This window comes from Barbus barbus, assembly GCF_936440315.1.
Source record: "Barbus barbus genome assembly, chromosome: 16".
Lineage (NCBI taxonomy): Eukaryota > Metazoa > Chordata > Actinopteri > Cypriniformes > Cyprinidae > Barbus > Barbus barbus.
Genome location: NC_136744.1, coordinates 5,608,887 through 5,630,284, shown reverse-complemented (window position 1 = coordinate 5,630,284; position 21,398 = coordinate 5,608,887). Strand labels below are relative to the sequence as shown.

General features: G+C 37.4%; 1 pseudogene across 1 annotated transcript in view; it reads left to right on the top strand.

Annotated features, from left to right (window-relative positions):
- The first annotated feature begins 9,001 nt into the window (after positions 1-9,001).
- Positions 9,002-21,398, top strand: part of LOC306882155 — a 37,752-nt pseudogene continuing 25,355 nt past the window's right edge. The window contains exon 1 of the transcript in view: positions 9,002-9,260. The product of the transcript in view is annotated as an uncharacterized misc_RNA (transcript). The remainder of the gene's footprint in view (positions 9,261-21,398) is intronic.

The following is a 21,398-nucleotide window of genomic DNA, read 5'->3' as shown; positions in this document are numbered from 1 at the left end:
GTGTGTGAACAGCAAACCACATCACACAGACAGATTTGGGCCTCTTTCAGATGTGATTCTAAATTGAGTATTTATCGGATATCTGCTCATTTGATATTTCCGTTTGATTCATATTAATTTAAATCTTAAATCCTCACCTGGTGCTCAGGTAAGATAAAGATTTTAATTTTTTCAGTTTACATTTTAAAGTTTAAAGGGGCTTGCATCTACCTCACAAATTGCCTAATATTCTATATTGTTGAAGTGAAAGTGACATGTGGCCAAGTATGGTGACATGTCCTAAGTGCACACACACAGCAGTGAACACACAAATACCGTGAACACACACCCAGAGCTATGGGCAGCCATTTATGTTGCGGCGGCCGGGGAGCAGTTGGGGGTTCGGTGCCTTGCTCGAGGACACCTCAGTCATGGCATTGAGGGTGGACAGAATGCTGTACATTCACTCCCCCCACCTACAATTCCTGCCGGACCTAAGACTCGAACTCAGGATTACGAACCTTTGGATTACCATTAGGCCATGACTTGTTTTACAGTTTCATTTTATTATGATGTGGTAAAGAGCATAAACACTCTAAAAGACCCACAGAAATTCACCAATATATCTGTGATCCACTGTGTGGTTTAAGAGTAGACAGTTTGCAAGCATGCAGCAGTCTGATGGGTGTAAATGAAAACACAGTCAAATGGAACAATGGTACAAAAAATGATACAAAGTATGTGTGCATAAGGCCTTCCACTGTAGATGTAGTCAGTATCCACACTGTAACTACATTTAGAGCTCATCCTGGCAGAGAATTTGAATTTACACCAGCACTGAAGCAGCATGTTGTGCTGTTAAATTTCAAGACTGCCCAGACAACTGTGCAATGCTTATGGCTCTCTCGTTTCATTAATTTCTCTTTTGTTTTAATTGATCTTTATTTCCCCTGATTATGAGCGTAATTAAACACCAGAAACTAATTCCTGGTCCATACCATCTGCCTGGACAGCCAGGCTTTCCAGAAGGGCATATGGATGCTGAGATACTGGGCATGAACCATCACCATCCCCATCACCTGCTTCCCAAAGCATTCTTTTGACATGCACTTTATCCACAAAGTCATTTTTAGGACGCTATAAAATTATGGTAAATAGACTCCAAAAATGCATTACGGTAAGTCCAATTAACAATATTCATCGCACTAGTAATTTGCAATTAAAAACATCCATTTAGACGCCTTGAACAGGCACCAAAAGGATGAACGTAACAAGTCCTCGATAGTGGCACGTTATAGCATGTTCACATATTTGTTGTGATGACTTTGAGACCTGTAAGAGTAATTAGAAAATGTGAGTAGGTCTAATTATAGACATCCTTAGGGACCTGGGATGCCTGTTCATAAAATTTTGTCATTAAAGTGTCAAATTGAGCTCTCTAATGCCAAGCTATGCCTTTGCCAAATTCTCTGCTTTTGTGTTTCCGCTAATTGGTGACTTGTTGGATTAGCTAGGATCTGTTTAATGAGCCAGCGATATGAAGTTAAACCTATTCAAAGCTTAAAGAAGAAATCTCCCATTAGAAGGAAGAAACAGTGCTATCAACTTTTGACCTCCACAAATTAAATAAATTGAGCTAGTCATTCGAGTAGCTGAGACTTGGACTAGCATAGTCCCCACTTACTCAGGCTTGCATTACAACCATATGGCCACTGCCAAGACTGAGTGCTTAGTGCAATTTCACAGAAAAGCACTATCAAAGTGTATTGCTTTTTCTTCTCAAAGCATCATCCACAAAAAGTTTGTAACCATCTCAGAACATTCATAAAATAATCCTAAAGGCAAACATAAACAGTTGATAGTGATTGAAATCTAAAAATTGAGGCCATTAAAGACTATTTTACATTTGGATTTTCTAGAATTATATGCCAACATTAGATTTATTTTCCAATATATTATATATCTTGATTTTTATTGCTCTCGCTCAATATGCCACAAATCGAGTTATGAACTTGATCAATTGCCGCTCTGCTGCTGTGACTGTTTTATGATTGGACAAGGTCAGGGATTTTATTGACCCGATAACCCTGGATGAAAATGGACGTGCTTGATGACCGAAGTAGGAAGATAGAGTAAGAGCCAGAGAGTTCAACCAATTCTTTCTTCTCTCCGGCATTTGCCAGTTCCACGGCTCATAAATGAGAACTGACATGGACTAATTTCTTCCGGTGGTATCTCAAACGCTTCCTTCACCAATGACGCCTGGAGAAAAGTGCATAAAGCTGGACTGAGACAGACGGAAAGCTGGAAGAGAGGCAGAAGAAAAACAAGGAGAGGGTGATGGATGGTGCCTGAGACTGGCGCAAGCTTCTCTGAAACTTCCCCCGCCCCCACTCATACCATCTGTATTGTGTAGATACATTCCCTTCTCCTCTGAAGGAAGTTGGAGCAATTTTCAGAGATGCTCACTGAGCGGATAAGAGAGAAACTCCCTAGCCAACATTTCATAGTGGGGCCAATGTAGGCATGATATGGGCTTGAGGTATGGGCATGCATGTATGAGTTTATTCACAGGTTCTATGTTGGCCCTATCTCAGAAACCCATGAAAAACCCATGTAGGACCTACACCTCCAGCCCATATTGTGCCTACATTGGCCCCACCATGAAATGTTGGCTGGGGGCAAATTAACATGACTTTTCAGCTCAAAAAAGTCTGTGTAAAGACACTACCATAAGAGCCCTAGAGCATGCAGTACTCTCAAAGCTACACCCACTGTACTTTTAGAAAGACACCTTAAGGTACAAATATATCCCTTTAAGGATGAATAAGGTACAGTACAAAATATGCTTCCAACTGATGTTAAAGGGAAGAGCAAATGTACTGTTGTGGTAACTACCCCAAAGTCAAGCTGCTGTACCCCTAAAGGTACAGTTTTTTTGTATAGCACTGTTGTATGCACATTAAAGGTCACTGCATTTATTTCTGCTCAAACATGTAATTTAGGCTTATTATTGTGTGACTGATCATAGTAGTCTATTGACCAGCTGCCAGTTCAACAACCTACAGTGCTCTGTGCAAGCAATTAAGCACTTTTTTTTGTTATGTGTTTGCACTGGATTTTGCTTTGCATCATTCTTTTAGTGAATCAGGAGCTAAAACAATGCAGACGTTGCTGTCAGTAAAATCCCCTCATGTGGTTAGCATTCAAACTTCCTCTTATGCAGCCATTACTGTAACATTAAGACACATTGCTGCATGGTATTTAACCAAACAGTCACACTTTACTTTAATTAAGGTCACTGGGAAAGGAAGACTCCCAGTAAACCGTTTTAAATGGTTTTCTGACTGCTAGTAGTTTGACATTCTCCAGACCTTTGACTTTCTTCATCACGTAATTAGGAAAATTGCTTTTTGCAGACCTAAATTAGTAATGGTTCTCTTTTTCCCATCCTCTGACGAGGCTAAACTACAATAAGATATTACCTCTTAACCCACTTACCATCACTACCTCCAAACCATCAACCAATCCAGGCTGATGCGGTCTTTTCATATAATGGTCTAAATAAGCTCAGCCATTGTCTGCTTCATGGCTGCAGGTCTTTGATCAGGGAATGATCATAGCGGTGAGTTCCAAGATTCGGGCAACTGCCGACACACTTGTGGAGATGGTGAGGCGGCCCATTTGAAAATAACCCATCCAACTTTCATCTAACAGGCCTGACACTCACTAAAGCTCCACGTTCATCTAACAGCTTCCCCCTCCACAAAATTAAATTGGAAGCAGATGGAACGGACCCGCAATGCTTGTCCTGTCATATTGTCATGGCACATTTGGAGTGATTTCACTGTGGTTTTGGATGAGAGGGGGTTATGGGGGGATTGGGTAGGGGGGTTGAAGAGAGAAATGTGGAAGCCACTTCTGCCAAGACATCAGTGCATGATCACACAGCTGGCACCAGTCTAGAGAGAGTCCGCATACCACCTTATGGAGGAAGCAGCCGGCCTTCCACCATCAGTATGGAAGGTTCTTTGTCATTTCCATACTCCTAAGCTTCAAAACTTCCTGTCAGTTTGAATCTCTGTTTAGTTTTGTAGATGCACCCTCGAGGTTTATGTCATTGCATCAGGGACTGGTGGTGCAAAACGTCCAATATTGAGAATAATAGCTCATTCTGACATGTCTCGATGTGATCTCTGGGGATGCTGTGATTTCAGTGGTATCCTTCGCACTGTTGGAATTGTCACTGTCAAATCTGCTATTTTTTCAAGCCCAATAGAATCAGAGCAGTCCCAGAGCATTGAGTTTCATCTGCCATTATGCCTACCCATCCCTGCATGCTCTCCATACATCCATAACTCTGCCATCTGATGCGTCACGGCCGCATGCTTCAGCGGGGTCGAAGAGAGAGGAGGTCTGGAATGTACAGGCTGATGTGATGTGTGCTTTGCCATGGTTGTGTAGTTGACAGGTGGAGTTCCGATGAAGGGGTGAGAGAGAGACCAGTACACCTCCAGTGACCTTCTGTAGACCTGAACCCTACCCTAGCCTTCCCAAAAGGCTCCACAGGGGTCACAACAGCTGAACCGAGGAGACGTTCCCAGAAATTGTGAGAATACGCCTGAGAGGGTCTAAATGGATGATGACTAATATCTGCATAGTTAAAATACTTAATACTTAAAATTTCTCACCCCAGAATGAAGGCTTGTTCATATTGCCACAAAAGGATAACAGACTTATTTGCTATTTTCCAACTCTTAAGCTGTTAGTCCCCGATTATCTTATTTTTTGCTGATACTCAACTTTTGGACGAGCCTACGAACACATTGCAATCAGTATTGATGTCATTGACACCAAATGCCATTGGTTCGAGAGTGTCACATGTTTGATTGTAAAGCATTTAAAAGCAAGAAGCCAAATGAGATCGTACTAACTAATGTGATTAAATGCCAGATTTCCAATGGCTTCAGAACACTTACAATATAGATCACTAGCTGTACTTTCATGATATTTATGCAATGCTTTGTTGTCTTTTTTGGAGCTTGGTGGTATAAATCACCACTCAGTTTTGTTGAATGGAAAACAGAAGCCCTGACACTCTGCTTTAGTGTTTCACAGAAGAAAGAAAATAACACATGGAATGTCATGAGTAAATCATGACCAAATTTTCATATTTGGGTGAACTACTCCTTCAACACTTTTTGTCAGTCCAAAGGTCTTGGATTGTGTCTTGAAAGGGTTTTGGATCTTCGTCATAGAAGCTTAATAATCGATTAGAAAGAAAAGAAGAAACGGGTTTTGTAGACAGAGATTTCAGTACAGAACAGCAAAGTAATGTTCCCCATAGGATATAATGCGAGCAGTTTCCTGCGAACATGCAGTAAGTGTGATAACATCTCCTCCTTCAACGTTAACAGGTAATAAGTCCCTTGACATTCTAGGGCTTGGTCTTGAGTGCTTTCACCACATGGCAGAGGTCTCACACTGTGCCAGAGAAGCACATTGGAAGTTTGATTCCGGTTGGTAATGTTATTTCCGCAGGTGCCATTAAGCTCTAATAATTGTCAGAATCATTAACATATCATTAACACATAAGCTAGGACTTATATTTGAACCATTTAATGAGGCTATCATTCAACATTAATAGATTTGTTATCATTAGTAATGACTTTGATGTCATTTGCCATTCCCTTAGGTCGAAGTGGTGCGAGAGTTACTTTGCATAATGTAGGTATCAGACCGTGCCTGTTTGAACGTGAGGTCCTCTGGCTGTTCCCAGACACGTAATGAATGGTTTCCTTCCAGGGAGCTAGCTTGGGCTGGGAGACAGGGCCGAAATCCAGCGATGGCACACACATCACCGCAGATCCAGGGATCCGATGGCCTGGCCTCGTCCTCACAAAACACCTGTCTATCCCCCAGTGGGGCCAGCAAACCCCCACTCATGCCTCAGTCCTTCAACCACATCCATCAGGTCTCTGTTGGAGATTCGGCCACAGGCCAAAGCTGCTGGCAGGCCCGTGCTCCACTCCCCCGGCCCCCAGTACTGCTGCTCTCTACGCCAGATCTTTTAATGGCACTCAAGGGCAACTCGGAAAGATATGGGGCCGAAAAGCCGATGGGCCACACAATGAAGCACCTCAATGAGCAGTGAATGACAGAGCTGATGTCATTTCAGAGGTGTTTTGGTGCATTTTTTTTTATTTGACAGTGTTTCAAGAGTAAAAAGGAATGAAATGAAGGATCTAATTTACAGCATGTATTACATTCTGACACCCACATCACTCCCATGTTCAGATTGAGTGCATCCAAGCCTCTTCAAACCAAGAAAGGCATGAATGCAGTAGTAAAACTTTGTGAAGACCAAATTTGGTTTCCTTTACCACTGGATTAGGGTGCAATTAATCCCACAAAATGTCGCTCTTCTCATTTGAGTGGACGATGACTGATTGAAACGAAGGATCTGTTCTGCCATGGCTTGAATTATCTTGCGTTTCAGTACCGAAGGCAAATAAATCCTTTGATTAGGGTCTGAGAAGACCTATTGGATCACGTGTGAAAGCACAGAGACGTTTCTGGAAGCGAGGCTCTGTCATTTTTCTTTTTTCCTCTGATGTGAAAAACAGGTAGGCGTTTTTTTTCCCCCTTGCCTCCTCTTCTCTGACGGCACAGTGATGGATTATATCTCAGTGCTTAGAAACACATTGTTTTCTTTAGCACAGCAGGGTATTCTATTTGCTGGGTCTCCCCGTGAAATATTATGCATATCTATCATTGGCTAGATGCCACTGCTATGCAATTCCAAAAGGGAGCATTTGTAGGAGATTGCAGCTTTCCTTGACTCTCAGCAGTGCACAAAAGAATACAAGGTGAAACCTGGGTAGCTAATGTTAAATGGCGCTAGCAGAGAGATGAGCGATTGGAAAGTTTATGCTCGCAGGGACGGTGAAAGAACAGAGGAGCTCAGACCATTTGTCGTATTGCTGCGGAGGCCACACGCACTTCAGCACAAGAGATTCATGTTCACTGACAAAAACAGTTACAGGTCACAACATCCAAGCTGGCGCTGAGAGTCCAGAGCCTTAAGATGCTCCATGTGAATCTACTGCATCAACTGGAAGTGCGGTGGTTTTAGTTTGCCATTCCATCAAAAAGACTTGACAGGATACATTAATTCCATGTTCACGAGTACAAATTTGGATACACAGCGGAAAAAAGACAATTTGTTAGTACCACATGAATAATTTGTCACAGGTCAGCAATTAGCACACCATGTCTAGACCCAGATTTGCTTCCACCCACACTGCATTTTTTTTTTTTTTTTTGCTAATTAGGAAAATTACAAATACAGCATCATTTTCTTAACGTGTAGTTTCTAACTTTACAACGAACAAACTTTTTTTTTTAATAGTGGTAATAATACTCAACATATTTTTATTTAACCTTCTGGTGCTACTCATTTGGGAGTCACACTTGTGACCTTCATGGTCAAAAGTGACCATGAAATTTAACTTTTTTTCGCCCCAGTAAAATCAATGTAATATATTTTTGTTCAATAATATTTTTTTGTTTTTTATTTTTATTTTTGAGGCAATTTCATGACACTAATTAATATTTATGCAATAATTATGATACATTTCTGCCCATTGAAAATAATACAATTTATTTTTAAAAATATATTTTTATATTACTTTTCAATGAATGCAGTAGTTCATGTTAAAATAGAGTCAATGCCTTTAAAAATTCAATTTTTGAAGCCAGATTAGTGCCATATAGTAGGAGTAAAATAAAAAAATAAAAAACATCTGAAATTCCATGGTTTAGCCCATAGATTCCTATATAGATCTATATAAAAGGCCTATACATTCTCTAATTGTTTTTAGACATAAATACTTATTTGTATTAAGCTGTGGGTTTGGATATATATTTAGACATTCTCAAAGACAGGTTTAGATTTTTTTTGTTTGAAATGTTGATTTGAAGCGTCAGTTTTTGAATTATTATTACTACAGTCAAACCTGAACACAGAGAAAGCATTTTGTTACACAAAACATTAAAATTCTATAAAAATGTAACACAAATGAATAGATATGTTTTATCAGAGCTTAATCCTTCTTTGTTTGATCTGATTTCAACCTCTTATTTCAGTTTACTGACTCGTTTTGGCTATATGGTTATAGCCATACCGAAGACCACAAGTGTGACTATTTTGTTTTAGGACCACTTAGTCAGCTTGAATCATGCCCTCAATTTGTTTGTGTGTTCACATTCCAAATGCCATAAAAGTCACCAAGTTTCGTACCATTCCGATGAAGCAGTGATTTTTAGTGATTACTAATTATACTACCTGTGCACAATACACATTTCTTAATATTAAGCCTAAAATGTGTTTTAAAGTCACTATTGATGAGGATTGTATGATCTTTGAACAGAATCAGTCTTTAAATTAAATTGTATATATGAAGTGTACCTGACGTATATTTGCAATAGTTCCACTTTAGCCCAATCAAATTTACTTCAGTATATCTTTAGTTGGACTTCAGCATTACTTCTGCACAATTAAAGTGCATACAAATTAGTTGTTCCAATTTTTGCAGATTTTAATTATACCATTTTAGTCTACCAAAAGTACAATTGCAGGATATTTTAATTAAGCACATAATATAAAAATAGTAGCATGAAATAAATGTATTTCAAATTAATTTTAGTATATTTATTTTTCACTAGGGTACTTACTTGCTTATTTTAGGATTCTTCAAAGCAGAATTCTTTGAGGGACCGTTTAGGATTCAGTATTTCTTACCTTTCTTTTTATTTCAGTCATTTACAGTAATTATATCTGAATGCTTGATTGTCATATAGGATTTCAGCTTCTAAAAAAACTATACGTCTGACTGTTCAGACCTTTAATAGGCAGGAAATTTAGAACTGTAATTGTATCCCATGATCTATATTGTGTGTACATTTATGTCTATATCACAATGAAAAGTTTCAAAAACAATGCATACAAGTGTTATGAAAAATGACTGGGAAGCTAACCAAGCCATTTGTGTCTCGTCTGAGTTTGAGAAATACATTTAGGCCTGACACCCGCTCCTCTGTGCGCCTGGCTGGAGCCAGCTTACCCTCGTCACAGGGGATGTACTCCTCTCTAGCCGACCAGCCCTATGAAAGAGAGCCTTGTAACACTGGGATCATTCCAGCCCTTGGGAGAGCCGCGCCTGAGCACAAGATGGCTGCTGCGGCTGGGAATGATCGAAAGCCTTTCAAATCCTCGCTACGTTTGAGAAATGTCTCTGTATGCGTTTGTGTGTGAAGATAAAAATGAGCTTGTTCATAAAAATGTGATTTTAGGAGAGTTTGGTATCCCCTCGGTCAATAAGCGTTACCGCAAATGTTGTGAGTGCATGTTTATTTGTTTTGTTACGTAGGAAACCACGGCCGTTGAGGGGCAACAAGGGCACTTTCTGGCACAATGATCAAATGGAGGATTATCAAGGAGGGATTATTGATCTAAATCCTCCTATTATGATCTTAAACAGTGAGTAAATAAGAGTGGGGTGCTTGTTTGCTGCTGTTGACAGCACTTATGCCATAAGCACTTTGTGAGTGCCTTGTTTGAGTCAAATGAAACTATTTGAAAGGGCTGTTTCATGGCATTTCCTCCTTTTTATGTATCTCTGGAGAAGCTGAACACATATACACTCGTTTTGACATGCTTTACATGTATTTCTCTGGGGGATGAAGATATTTAAATACAGTACAGTGGCAGGGCCGCGATGATGAACGTGCGGTATGTGTCGAAAGAAATTGTAAATGATCTGCAATGCAAACAAGACCAACGACCCAGTCAGAGCAGAGGGTTTTGTCAACGGTGGATTCAAACTTCACCCTTACGCTGCCCTTGTGAACTAATGTGAATATTTGCAAACAAGAAAAATTTGATTGTTCAGTGGTTGCTCTTTTAGGAGATTTAATGATGTTTTATTTAAAAATATCCTTTGTCTTAGCTGATTCTCCTAAAATCCCTTGGGAGACATTAAAATTGATGCAAATGAGACATTATTGTGCTTTAAAATTTAGTTGCAACCTTGTAAGTGTTCATTTCTGTCGGTAAAATTGTGAGGGATTGAATAAAACAAATTATTATTATTTTCACTGCTCTGTGTCTGAGACCATCTGAAGAGCAAGCTCCATTTATGATATTTCTTTGTTGGCTCCAGTGTGTGTGTGTGTGTGTGTGTGTGTGTGGTTATGGGCCTGCTGTTCCTGTGTGAACAGCAGACGAGAGAGCTGAACTTCTGACCCGTCCCTGAGGTGGGGGCCCTGAGGCTTCAGCAGAATCACAGAGCCCATCTACTCCAGCCATCCTTTCAAACGCCCCAGCAAACTCTCACACACATAACACTGACTATAAATACATGTTCACCATACACACTGCCATTTACAGGTCATGTATAGAAATGCATAACAGCTGGAATAAAACAAATTCTCATCATACAATCCTACAAAATGCTTATCTGTGGGGATTTTGAACAATAAAATCAGACTATAATATAATAGACTTAAAATTTTTAATTTTTGTCATTATTTTACAGTACAGAACAAATAGTCAATTTAGTAAAATTCAAAACAAAATATTACGTATAAATAAATTATTGTTTATATGTCATGGCTCATAATGTGTGTATTATGATTAATTATATTCATTACACACCCACACATTTATATAAAATAGATATATTTTGTCATCATTAAAATATGTTGTTTGTGATGCAATTCAAGTACCAATGCGCCCTAAAAAGAAATGGTGGGTTGTTCCAACCCAACTTTCTGTCAAATATGGACTAACCCAGCTGGGTTAAAAATGTAATTTCAAATGTTACCCAATGGTTGGGTTAGTCCATAATTGACCCAAAGTTGGGTTGAAACAACTCAGCATTTTTTAGAGTGTACAGAAACTAACAAAAGGTCAATTAACAAGTAAAATTCTGAACAAAATATTGCTTTTTATAAACAAAGTATTGATTTTTTATGATACAGCTCATAATATATATTACGTAGCAGTTAATTTCAAGTATTTAAAAAAACATAATGTCATAATCATTTAAAAATGTTATTTGTCAAAATCAAATCAGTGTTGTGTGCACGTTGCTAATATGCTCAAATAAATAGCATTGTGAATATATTGTAATTATTTCTATCCATGCACGCAAAGCATTTCTATTGTGATGTCTTTTATCATAACTGCCATTCAAAATCCCATTCTGAATTTAATTCACAAAATCTTTCAATGTCTAAAGCAGTATTTCTTGTACATATTTTTGAGGAAAAATGAAATAAACAGCAAGCTTTTCATAATATCTTTTCAATATATGTATATGTATATACAATATTTGTAATATATATATATATTTTTATTAAATGGATAAATGTGTTTAAAAAATGCTTAAAATCCAATTGTCTGTGCTTAGCGGTGTTAGTGTTAGTCTCTCCATGTCTCTTCCTGAGAGCTCAGTTTTTATTCTTACTGCACAAACACAGACAGTCATGGACAGACACAGCAAGGAGACCGTTGAAAGAATAAGAGTAGGAAAGAGGAAGAGAGTGGGAAAGAGCAAAAGAAGGTGGGGTTGAGCTGAACATGGTTCCCAGAGTGTCAGCACCCCCTGCTGGTTTTGCAGCACCCTGGGCTAAAACGTCTGACCCTACGACCTTACAATCTGCCCTGGGCAACACCTAGAGCACAGGCCCCTCCAGCACAGAGAGTGTGTGTCCACTGTCTGTTTACTTCAGCTCACAAACACGGTGAATGGAGTCATAGTCATCTCCTCTGATAACCCCTCCATGGATCATTTCAGCGCTGGATTCTGGGATGGAGGGGAATGATGAGAATAAAAAGTGTGAGCTGCAGTGTTTGTCTGCGAGCGCTGTGAATGAATGTGTGTGTGTTTTGTACGAGGCTCATATCAGAGGAGAGGACGGGAAACATGCCTCCCGACTGCCGATGATCTGACGACCCCAGATGGAGCAGCGGGGCTGCTCTGTTGTTTCATTATCAGCGAGGTTCACGTTCGGCAGAGGCACTATCATTATCCATCAGCCTTAATGAGACAATGCCACTGCTGTAAAGGTCAGGCAATTATTGTGTGCGAGACTTTCCATGAGAGGCAGCTAAAATGGGGAGATAAAACCAAACACACACACACACACACACACACACGGCAATGCAGTCATGACAGTTTTCAGACAATCAGCACAGCACCTCTCAAAGGCACAGACCTTTAGGTTTTCAAGAGCAGGTAATGCCACTTTTCTTGGCTCTCCAATACAATTACATTTAATGAATATTACATTAACATAAAAGGTGGATCTGTACAAACATGGAAGGTGGAAAATTGAAGAAAATAAGCCCAGTATGAGTCTAATATTAAACAGGTCAGCTCTTCTTTTTATTCAGATTCAAAGATGGATAGTTCAAGAACATTGTGGACATTTTTCTTTTTTAACATCAGGATTTGAGGTTAAGCAATGTGTTTTTATTTTAACAAATGATGGCCAATATTGCATTTAAATTTTGCATAAATGCATAAATGCATTTGGCAGACACTTTTATCCAAGGTACACATTTTGTACGTTCATACATAAACCATTGGTGAATAGTTAAATTTTTAATTTAATATTTTTTTTTTTTTTTTAAGTCTATTATGCTCAGTAATGCTGCACATACTGTGTAAACCATTTTTTTGTGAAATATAGTATAATTGCAGCTGGATTAATTTAAAAGAACTGTTTTTGATTTTAATATATTCTAAAATGTAGTTTATTTCTGAAATGGCAAAGCTGAATTATCAGCATCATTACTCCAGTCTTCAGTGTCACATGATCCTTCAGAAATCATTCTAATATGTTGATTTACTGCTCAAGAAACATTTCTGATTATTATCAATATTGGAAACAGTTTTTACTGCTTTTACTGCTTTTTTATTTCATGTAATTAATTTAATATTTATTTATTAAACATTCAATTGTTTGGGTTAAGAAAGAAAGAAAGAAAGAAAGAAAGAAAGAAAGAAAGAAAGAAAGAAAGAAAGAAAGAAAGAAAGAAAGAAAGAAAGAAAGAAAGAAAGAAAGAAAGAAAGAAAGAAAGAAAGAAAGAAAGAAAGAAATGATGGAGCACCAACAATTAATAATAACTGAGCACCAAGTTAGCATGTTGGAATGATTTCTGAAGGATCATGTGTGTATATGAACTGAATTTATCTAGAAGTTGTAAATATTCAAAATTCCTTTATTTTTAATTTTTTTCTCACCACTTTTTAATAACTGCTTGTTGCAGTTCACTTAAATGGGCCTTGTGTAACAAATGAATTTTGAAAGTTTAAATGTTCAAAGAATACTCACATAAGAAAAAAATTACATAAAATAAATAAATAAATACAATATATATATATATATTCTTTATTCAAGGCTGTCCGTCCATCTCTCTGGAGGCTGGATTGCATGAACCAAGTGATTAAATGATACTGCAGTGCACACAAAATGATGTGTTATCCTCTTAAAGGTAACAATGTCAGCAAATATGATATCATGGCTGTTATTCGTCAGTATTTATTGGTAGGAGCAGGTGAGGCAGATCAGGCGTTTTGCAAGCACTCTCTTAGTCATCAGTATCATATGTGGTACATAAAGGCTCACTGCCAAAGTCTGTAACAGGATCAGTGTTAAACCTTTAACCTCTGACATATGACATCACCCCCCATGCCGTTAGCCTGTTAGCATTACATAGAGCTCTACCACAGAGCTGGCACTGACCGCACCAGTGCTAATTTCTTCATGTGATATAACTGCAAGCATTTCCTTTGAAGCACATGAGCCATGAGCGCACATCCATTAATGCCACACACACCGAGAACCAATCCATTTACATTTTACCCGGCCTTGTCAGCTAGTTTCTTCTGGCTGATTGATGCATTAATAGCAAACTGTATTTTATCTAGACACTTGCAATGCCATGACATTTCAAAGACACATGCTTTATGTAAAAAGTCTAAAGCCATAACAAAATATATGGGCAGTTTAACTCAGCAGGCCCATAACAGGGTTTTTCGGTTATCTTTTTTATTAAAATAAAACTTCTCCTTAAAATAAATCAAATTTGAAACAAATATAAGAAAATGTATGATAAGTTATGGATGTAGAGCTATGAAATGAATGCTACAGCATAGCATTTGAAGACTTTGATGAAAATTGTGTTCATATTGAAATAATTGACTGCAAATTCCGAAAATCTTAGCACAATTTCAAACTCTCCTAAAATTCTAGAGGACATGCCTATGAAATGAATAGGATCTTCTCAGAGAGACAAGAAAAATCAATCCAAAAAGTGACCTTTTTTGTTGTTGTTGTTGTTTAATTAATGTCATTACTTCCATTCAATTCATGTCAGCTTTTTGTAAATAATTCAACATTACATGTTCTAGCAAATAAATGTTCTAATTATATTATCATAATTGATTATATAATTACAGTATTATAAATAAATAAAAAAATAAATAGCATGCTTAAATGTATTTATTTGTTAATTCATTTATTTATTTTCTGTCTTGAATTTTCAGCAGTCATTAATTCAGTCTTTAGTGTTGTGATCAGTCAGAACAGAAATAACTGAAAAATGCTAATTTGTGTGCTAATTTCTGATCATTTAGAAACTAAATAAATAAATTATATATACAGTATATATCTGTATATATCTGTGTATATCTAATATACAGAATTAGATTTAGATTTACAGATTAGTATTAGATTTCTTCAAACTGATGTGCTCTCCCATCAGAACGAGACGCTGATCGAATGCTTCTGTCTGTCCCTGTCTGTTGTGCTGCTGAGAGGTTTGCGATTGTAGCTCTGTGTAGCTTCGCTTTTCTGTTGAATCTCTAATAATATATAACTTAATTCCCACCATATTTCTGGTATTATCTATCAAACTAATTTGATTGTTCGCTTTTTAAAACCGCGAGTGCAGCGTGTTACCATTCGTTAGCCGGTTAGCTTGTCACTCGCAGTTCCATTCGCGTTTCTATTCGCACCTATTATTATTTTCTTTTTTCTCGCTCCGTTTTTCACGAGTTCATCAAACAACAGTGGTAAGTGAATCATTCTTCAATCACGGTGAGTAATGGCTTCTTCTCCTGCTATTGTTGTTTGCACTGTTTGCCACATGTACAGTTTATCTCTCTCTGTCAGGAACGAGGGATTCGCATGTGATAAATGCAGGGAAATAGTTAGGCTGACAGAGAAGATTTGAGAATTAGAGACACACATCCAAACTTTAGTTGAGGACAGTAAGAATGTGAGGCTGTAGATATTGCTCTGGATGCGACTAGCTCAGGGAGTCCTGTACATTGTTCGGTTCCGGTAGAGCCTGTGCAGCAGGGCAACTGGGTGACTGTGAGGCGGCCTAGACGCGTATAATTCGTTCGAAGTAATGGTGCTTCATAAAACGTTATCCAAAGAAGTGTTAATGATAAATCCCCTGCATTGTTTATACTGGTTACTGTATATAGGCCACCAGGGCACCATACAGACTTTATTAAAGAATTTGCTGATTTTCTATCTGAGGTAGTGCTGGCTGCAGATAAAGTCCTAATTGCTGGTGATTTAAATATCCATGTTGATAATGAAAGAGATTCGTTGGGATCAGCATTTATAGACATTCTAAACTCTATTGGTGTTAAACAACACATTTCAGGACCTACTCATTGTAGAAATCATACTCTAGATTTAATACTGTCATATGGAATTGATGTCAGTGGCGCTGAAATATTGCAGCAGAGCGAAGATATCTCAAATCATTATCTAGTTCCGTTTATATTCCATATAGCTAAAGCTGTAAAGCAAACTCCTTGTTACAAATATGGTAGAACCATCACTTCTACCACGAAAGACTACTTTATAAATAATCTTCCTGACTTATCTCAATTCCTCAGTATATCCAATAGCTCAGAACAGCTTGATGATGTAACAGAAACTATTGACTCTCACTTTTCTAGCACTTTAGATACGGTTGCTCCATTACGGTTAAGGAAGATTAAGGAAAAGAGTCCAACACCGTGGTATAATGAGCACACTCGGGCCCTAAAGAGAGCAGCCCGGAAAATGGAGCGCAGTTGGAGAAAAACTAAATTAGAGGTATTTCGTATTGCTTGGCGGGAAAGTACTCTATCCTACAGAAAAACTGCTAGATCTGCTTACTTTACGTCTCTTTTACAAGAAAACAAACACAACCCCAAGTATTTATTTAATACCGTGGCTAAAATAATAAAAAATATAACATCAGCAGGTGCAGACATTACCCAGCAGCACATTAGTAATGACTTTATGAACTACTTTACTTCCAAGATCAAAACTATTAGAGATAAAATTGTAACCATGCAGCTGTCAGCCACAGTATCGCATCAGATAGTGCACTATAGTTCCCCTGAGGAACAATTCCACTCATTCTCTTCTATTTGAAATTAAGAATTGTATAAACTTGTTAAATCATCTAAACCAACAACCTGTATTTTAGACCCTGTTCCATCTAAGCTCCTAAAAGAGGTTCTTCCAGAAGTAATAGATCCTCTTCTGAATATTATTAACTCATCATTGTCATTAGGATATGTCCGAAAAGCCTTCAAACGGGCTGGTATTAAGCGTCTCATTAAAAAAACACAACTTGACCCCAAAGAATTAATTAATTACAGACCGATCTCAAATGTCCCTTTTCTGTCAAAGATATTAGAAAAGGTTGTATCATCACAACTATGTTCCTTCTTAGAGAAAAAATATATATGTGAGGATTTCCAGTCAGGTTTTAGACCATATCCTGAGACTGCTCTCATTAGAGTTACAAATGACCTGCTTTTATCATCTGATCATGGTTGTATCGCTCTATAGTGCTACTGGATCTTAGCGTCACGTTTGACATTATCGACCAAAACATTCTTTAAATAGACTAGAAAATTATGTTGGCATTAGAGGAAGTGGAAGTGCACTAGCATGGTTCAAATCGTACCGCCATCAATTTGTGGCAGTAAATGAAGAGGTATCATACCAATCACAAGTATACTGTAGTATGGAGTACCTCAAGGCTCAGTACTTGGCCCCTTACTTTTTACGCTTTACATGTTACCCTTGGGAGATATCATTAGGAAACATGGTGTTAGCTTTCACTGTTATGCTGATGATACCCAGCTCTATATATATTCGCGACCTGATGAAACTTACCAATTTGCAAAACGGAATGTATAGTTGATATGAAAAACTGGATGACTAGCAATTTCTTACTGCTAAATTCTGAAAAAACAGAGGTGTTAATTATTGGACCAAAAACGTTTGCATGTAATAACCTAGATCACTGTCTAATACTTGATGGCTGCTCTGTAAGTTCTTCGTCATCAGTTAGGAACCTAGGCGTACTTTTTGATAGCAATCTTTCCCTCGAAAAACATATTTCTAACATTTGTAAAAATGCATTTTTCCATCTTAAAAATATATCTAAATTACGACCTATGCTCTCAATGTCAAATGCAGAAACGTTAATCAATGCATTCATGACCTCGAGGCTAGATTATTGTAATGCTTTATTGGGTGGTTGCTCTGTACGTTTAATAAACAAACTCCAAATGGTTAAAAATGCAGCAGCTAGAGTTCTTACTAGAACCAGGAAGTATGACCATATTAGCCCAGTTCTGTCAACACTGCACTGGCTCCCTATTGAACATCGTATACATTTTAAGATCTTGCTAATTACCTATAAAGCCCTGAATGGTTTGGCACCTCAGTAATTGAGTGAGCTCTTACCGCATTATAGTCCTTCACATCCACTGCGATCTCAAATCTCTGGCCATTTGATAATACCAAGAATATCAAAATCAACTGTGGGCGGGAGATCGTTTTCCTATTTAGCGCCCAACCTCTGGAACAATCTACCTAACACTGTTCGGGAAGCAGAAACACTCTGTCAGTTTAAATCTAGATTAAAGACCCATCTCTTTAACCTGGCTTACACATAATACACTATCGCATTTCTATAATTCAAATCCGTTAAAGGAATGTTAGGCTGCATTACTTAGGTCAACCGGAATCGGGAACACTTCCCAAAACACCTGATGTACTTGTTGCATTGTAAGAAGAATGGCATCTACGCTAATATTAGTGTGTTTCTTTCTTATTCCGAGGTCACCGTAGCCACCCAGATATAGACTGTATCCAGATCAGATGGTGGATCAGCATCTAGAGATAACCTCTACAGCCAGGACACCTAGATGAGCCCCAGAAACTGACCCCCAGTGAAGACCCTGTCTCCAAGACGGCCATCGGGACAAGACCACAGGAACCAGATGAGTCCTTTGCACAATCTGATTCTGCTTTAGCCTAGATTTAAACTGCTGATTTTGTCTGGCCAGAGGAGAATGACACTATTTCGACAAACTATTTCCCCGTCTAAATACTGTAAAGCTGATATAAAGCCACCCAGCTTTATATCAAGCCGATGTAAAGCTGCTTTGACACAATTTGCATTGTTAAATGCGCTATACAAGTAATATTGACTTGACTTGACTTGACAGTACACACACATATATATATATATATATATATGTATATATATATATATATATATATATATATGTATGTATATATATATATATATATATATATATGTATATATATATATATATATATGTGTGTGTGTGTGTGTGTTTGTATATATATATATATATATATATATATATATATAATTCCTCCTCTTCAACCATCTGTCAAAACCACTTTTCACAATTAAATTAACTGCGTATGGTTTACATCAAGTCCTCTCTGAAATGTTCTCTCTGTCCTGTTTAACTTGGACAGACATCAGATGACAGAAGAAAAAAATGGTTGCGCACAGAGTATTCATGTTAAGTTTAAGCAAACCTCTCCATTTACTTTCACTGCAGTCTAGAAACAACTACAATATAAAAGATCTTGTTTGAGATTGTTTGGCCCTATGGGACAAATGGCACTCAGGGAGTCAGTGGCCAATAAAAAGATCAAAACCAAAAAGAAGATAAAATGTCAGCTCTAGAGTAATGGCTCCAATTGTGCAAAAGCAGAGAATCAGCCAGGCCAGGAAGAGAAAAAAATAACTCTCCAACACAGTCAATGGCATTTACACAGCCACTGGCAACACAGGGACAGCTTTATGCAGACCCAATGGTTACAGTATTTTAACGGCTGGATTAATGGGGTGGCAAGAGGGGTAATAAATTGGTAATATAACCACCGAACATACTTGCCAGGACAATTAAGATAATACAACTGGAAAAAGAGGGCCTATGAATCCCGGCGTAAGGAGTGATGTGGCTATTATGACACACACACGCCCTTGAGGCTCGGCGGGGAGAAAAGAGAGCCGATTGCTGATGTGACTGACTATACTAGCCACACCAAATAACCACAAGTGTAGGAAATATTTACTCTCATCAAATATGTGCACTTTTTATTTTAAAATACTTGCATTGTATACCTATTTTATAAACATGTACACACTCTAATGCTATCAAAATCATTAGTTTGAACATTCCAACAAAGCAACATTGACTCAACCAATGGCATCAATTTGGGGTGGGGACAATATGTTTGACTAACGAATGGCAGACAGGAGTGATCCGGAAACCTGGGGCACGTTTAGGCACAATGTTTTGCTACGGTTTCAGGGTTTAACGACATGTTTCCTGGCAATGGTGGCAACAGGTTTGAGATACATTTTCTCTTGTTTGGTGGATGTGTCAAAAATGTCAGCCCAATCAGCAGCAACATGTATCTAAGCCATGCGGTATTAAAGACACAGCTCGCACTATGGGTCCAATTGAAGTCGTTTACAATTGTGTCCTCTGCAGCTCGGTATAGGCAACAATTGAAGATATTAGAAGACATGTTTGTCGTAAGAATTTTATAGTAACAATATAGCATATCAACATGATGATGATGAATTTGTAAGTAAATGTAATTAACATCAAAATAAATTCACAAGAGCAAGTATATTGTTTCACATGTTTATTTACATTAAAGGCAAACTAACTGAAATAATAAGAGCACAAGTATAGATCTGGAACTTCTTTTAGTCTGTCTAAATATCATGTAGTAATTGCAATGTCTTCTGGTCCATATCCTTTCCTTAGGAAGGTGTGCTAGATAAATCATAACACAGTCTCAGAGGTAAGAAGTGGATTATCCTTCACCTGAAATGTTTGTCTTTTCATCCTACGTTGTGAGGCAAATGTTGAATCACAATAATTAGGAATCACAGTTTCCACAAATCCCTTCACTCGATTGGGATGTTCTCTTTTATTCTGGACGGCAAGGGCAGTGACTGTAACATTGAGCGTATTTTGTAGTATTAAACACATATTTATATCGATTTCATCAGGCTCCGAAAATTCTTCATAAAGAACACAAAGAATGGCCTTCTCAGCTTCCATAGTTGCAACACTTGCGTCACCAGAACAGGGTTTCAACGCACCACCATTTCCGTTTAATAATCGTTTTGCACCGTTTTTCGGGGTTGAACGCAGCCCTGTTTTACAAACAACAATTACATTCTGCAAATAGCACGACACTTGCTTTCATTATGGAATGCTTTGTAAAAAATAAAAAATAAAAAGGGTCATTTATAATTATAACCAAATGGATAACGCTACTATTAAATTAAAACTACAGAGTAAAAAAGGTAACCTTCAATTGTTACCTTAAAAGAGCTATTTCTACCTGATTTAACCGATAATATACCCATAAATTAGTTTTGTTGGTATACATTAATGTATATAGCTTGGTTCAGTGATGTTAAATAGTATTTTGGAAATGATAACAATAGTTCATGTTAATTTCAACATGAAATTATACATTTTTTAAATCAAAACTTGCATCTGTTAAGATTATTTGGTAACACTTTACAATAAGGTTTAATTTGTTAATAGTTAACTGTTTAGTTAACTTGAACAATATTTATATAACATTTATTAATCATAGTTAATATTAATTTCTAAACTTTAATACATTATTAAAATTTAAAGATCTATGTTCATATTAGTTAATGAACTAACACGAACATGAACATTTGTATTAACTAACATTAACAAAGATTAATAATGCTGTCAAAATATACTGTTTATTGTTAGTTTATGTTGGTTAATGCATTAACTAATATTAACAAATGAGACCTTACTGTAAAGTGTTACAGATCATTTAATGAATCTGAGCTAACATAAACTAGCAATGATAAGGTATATTTTTATTAACTAATATTAACAAAGATTCATAAATACTGTAACAAATGTATTGTTCATTGTTAGTTAATGCTAATAATGCATTATGTAGGTTAACTAAGGAAGGTTATT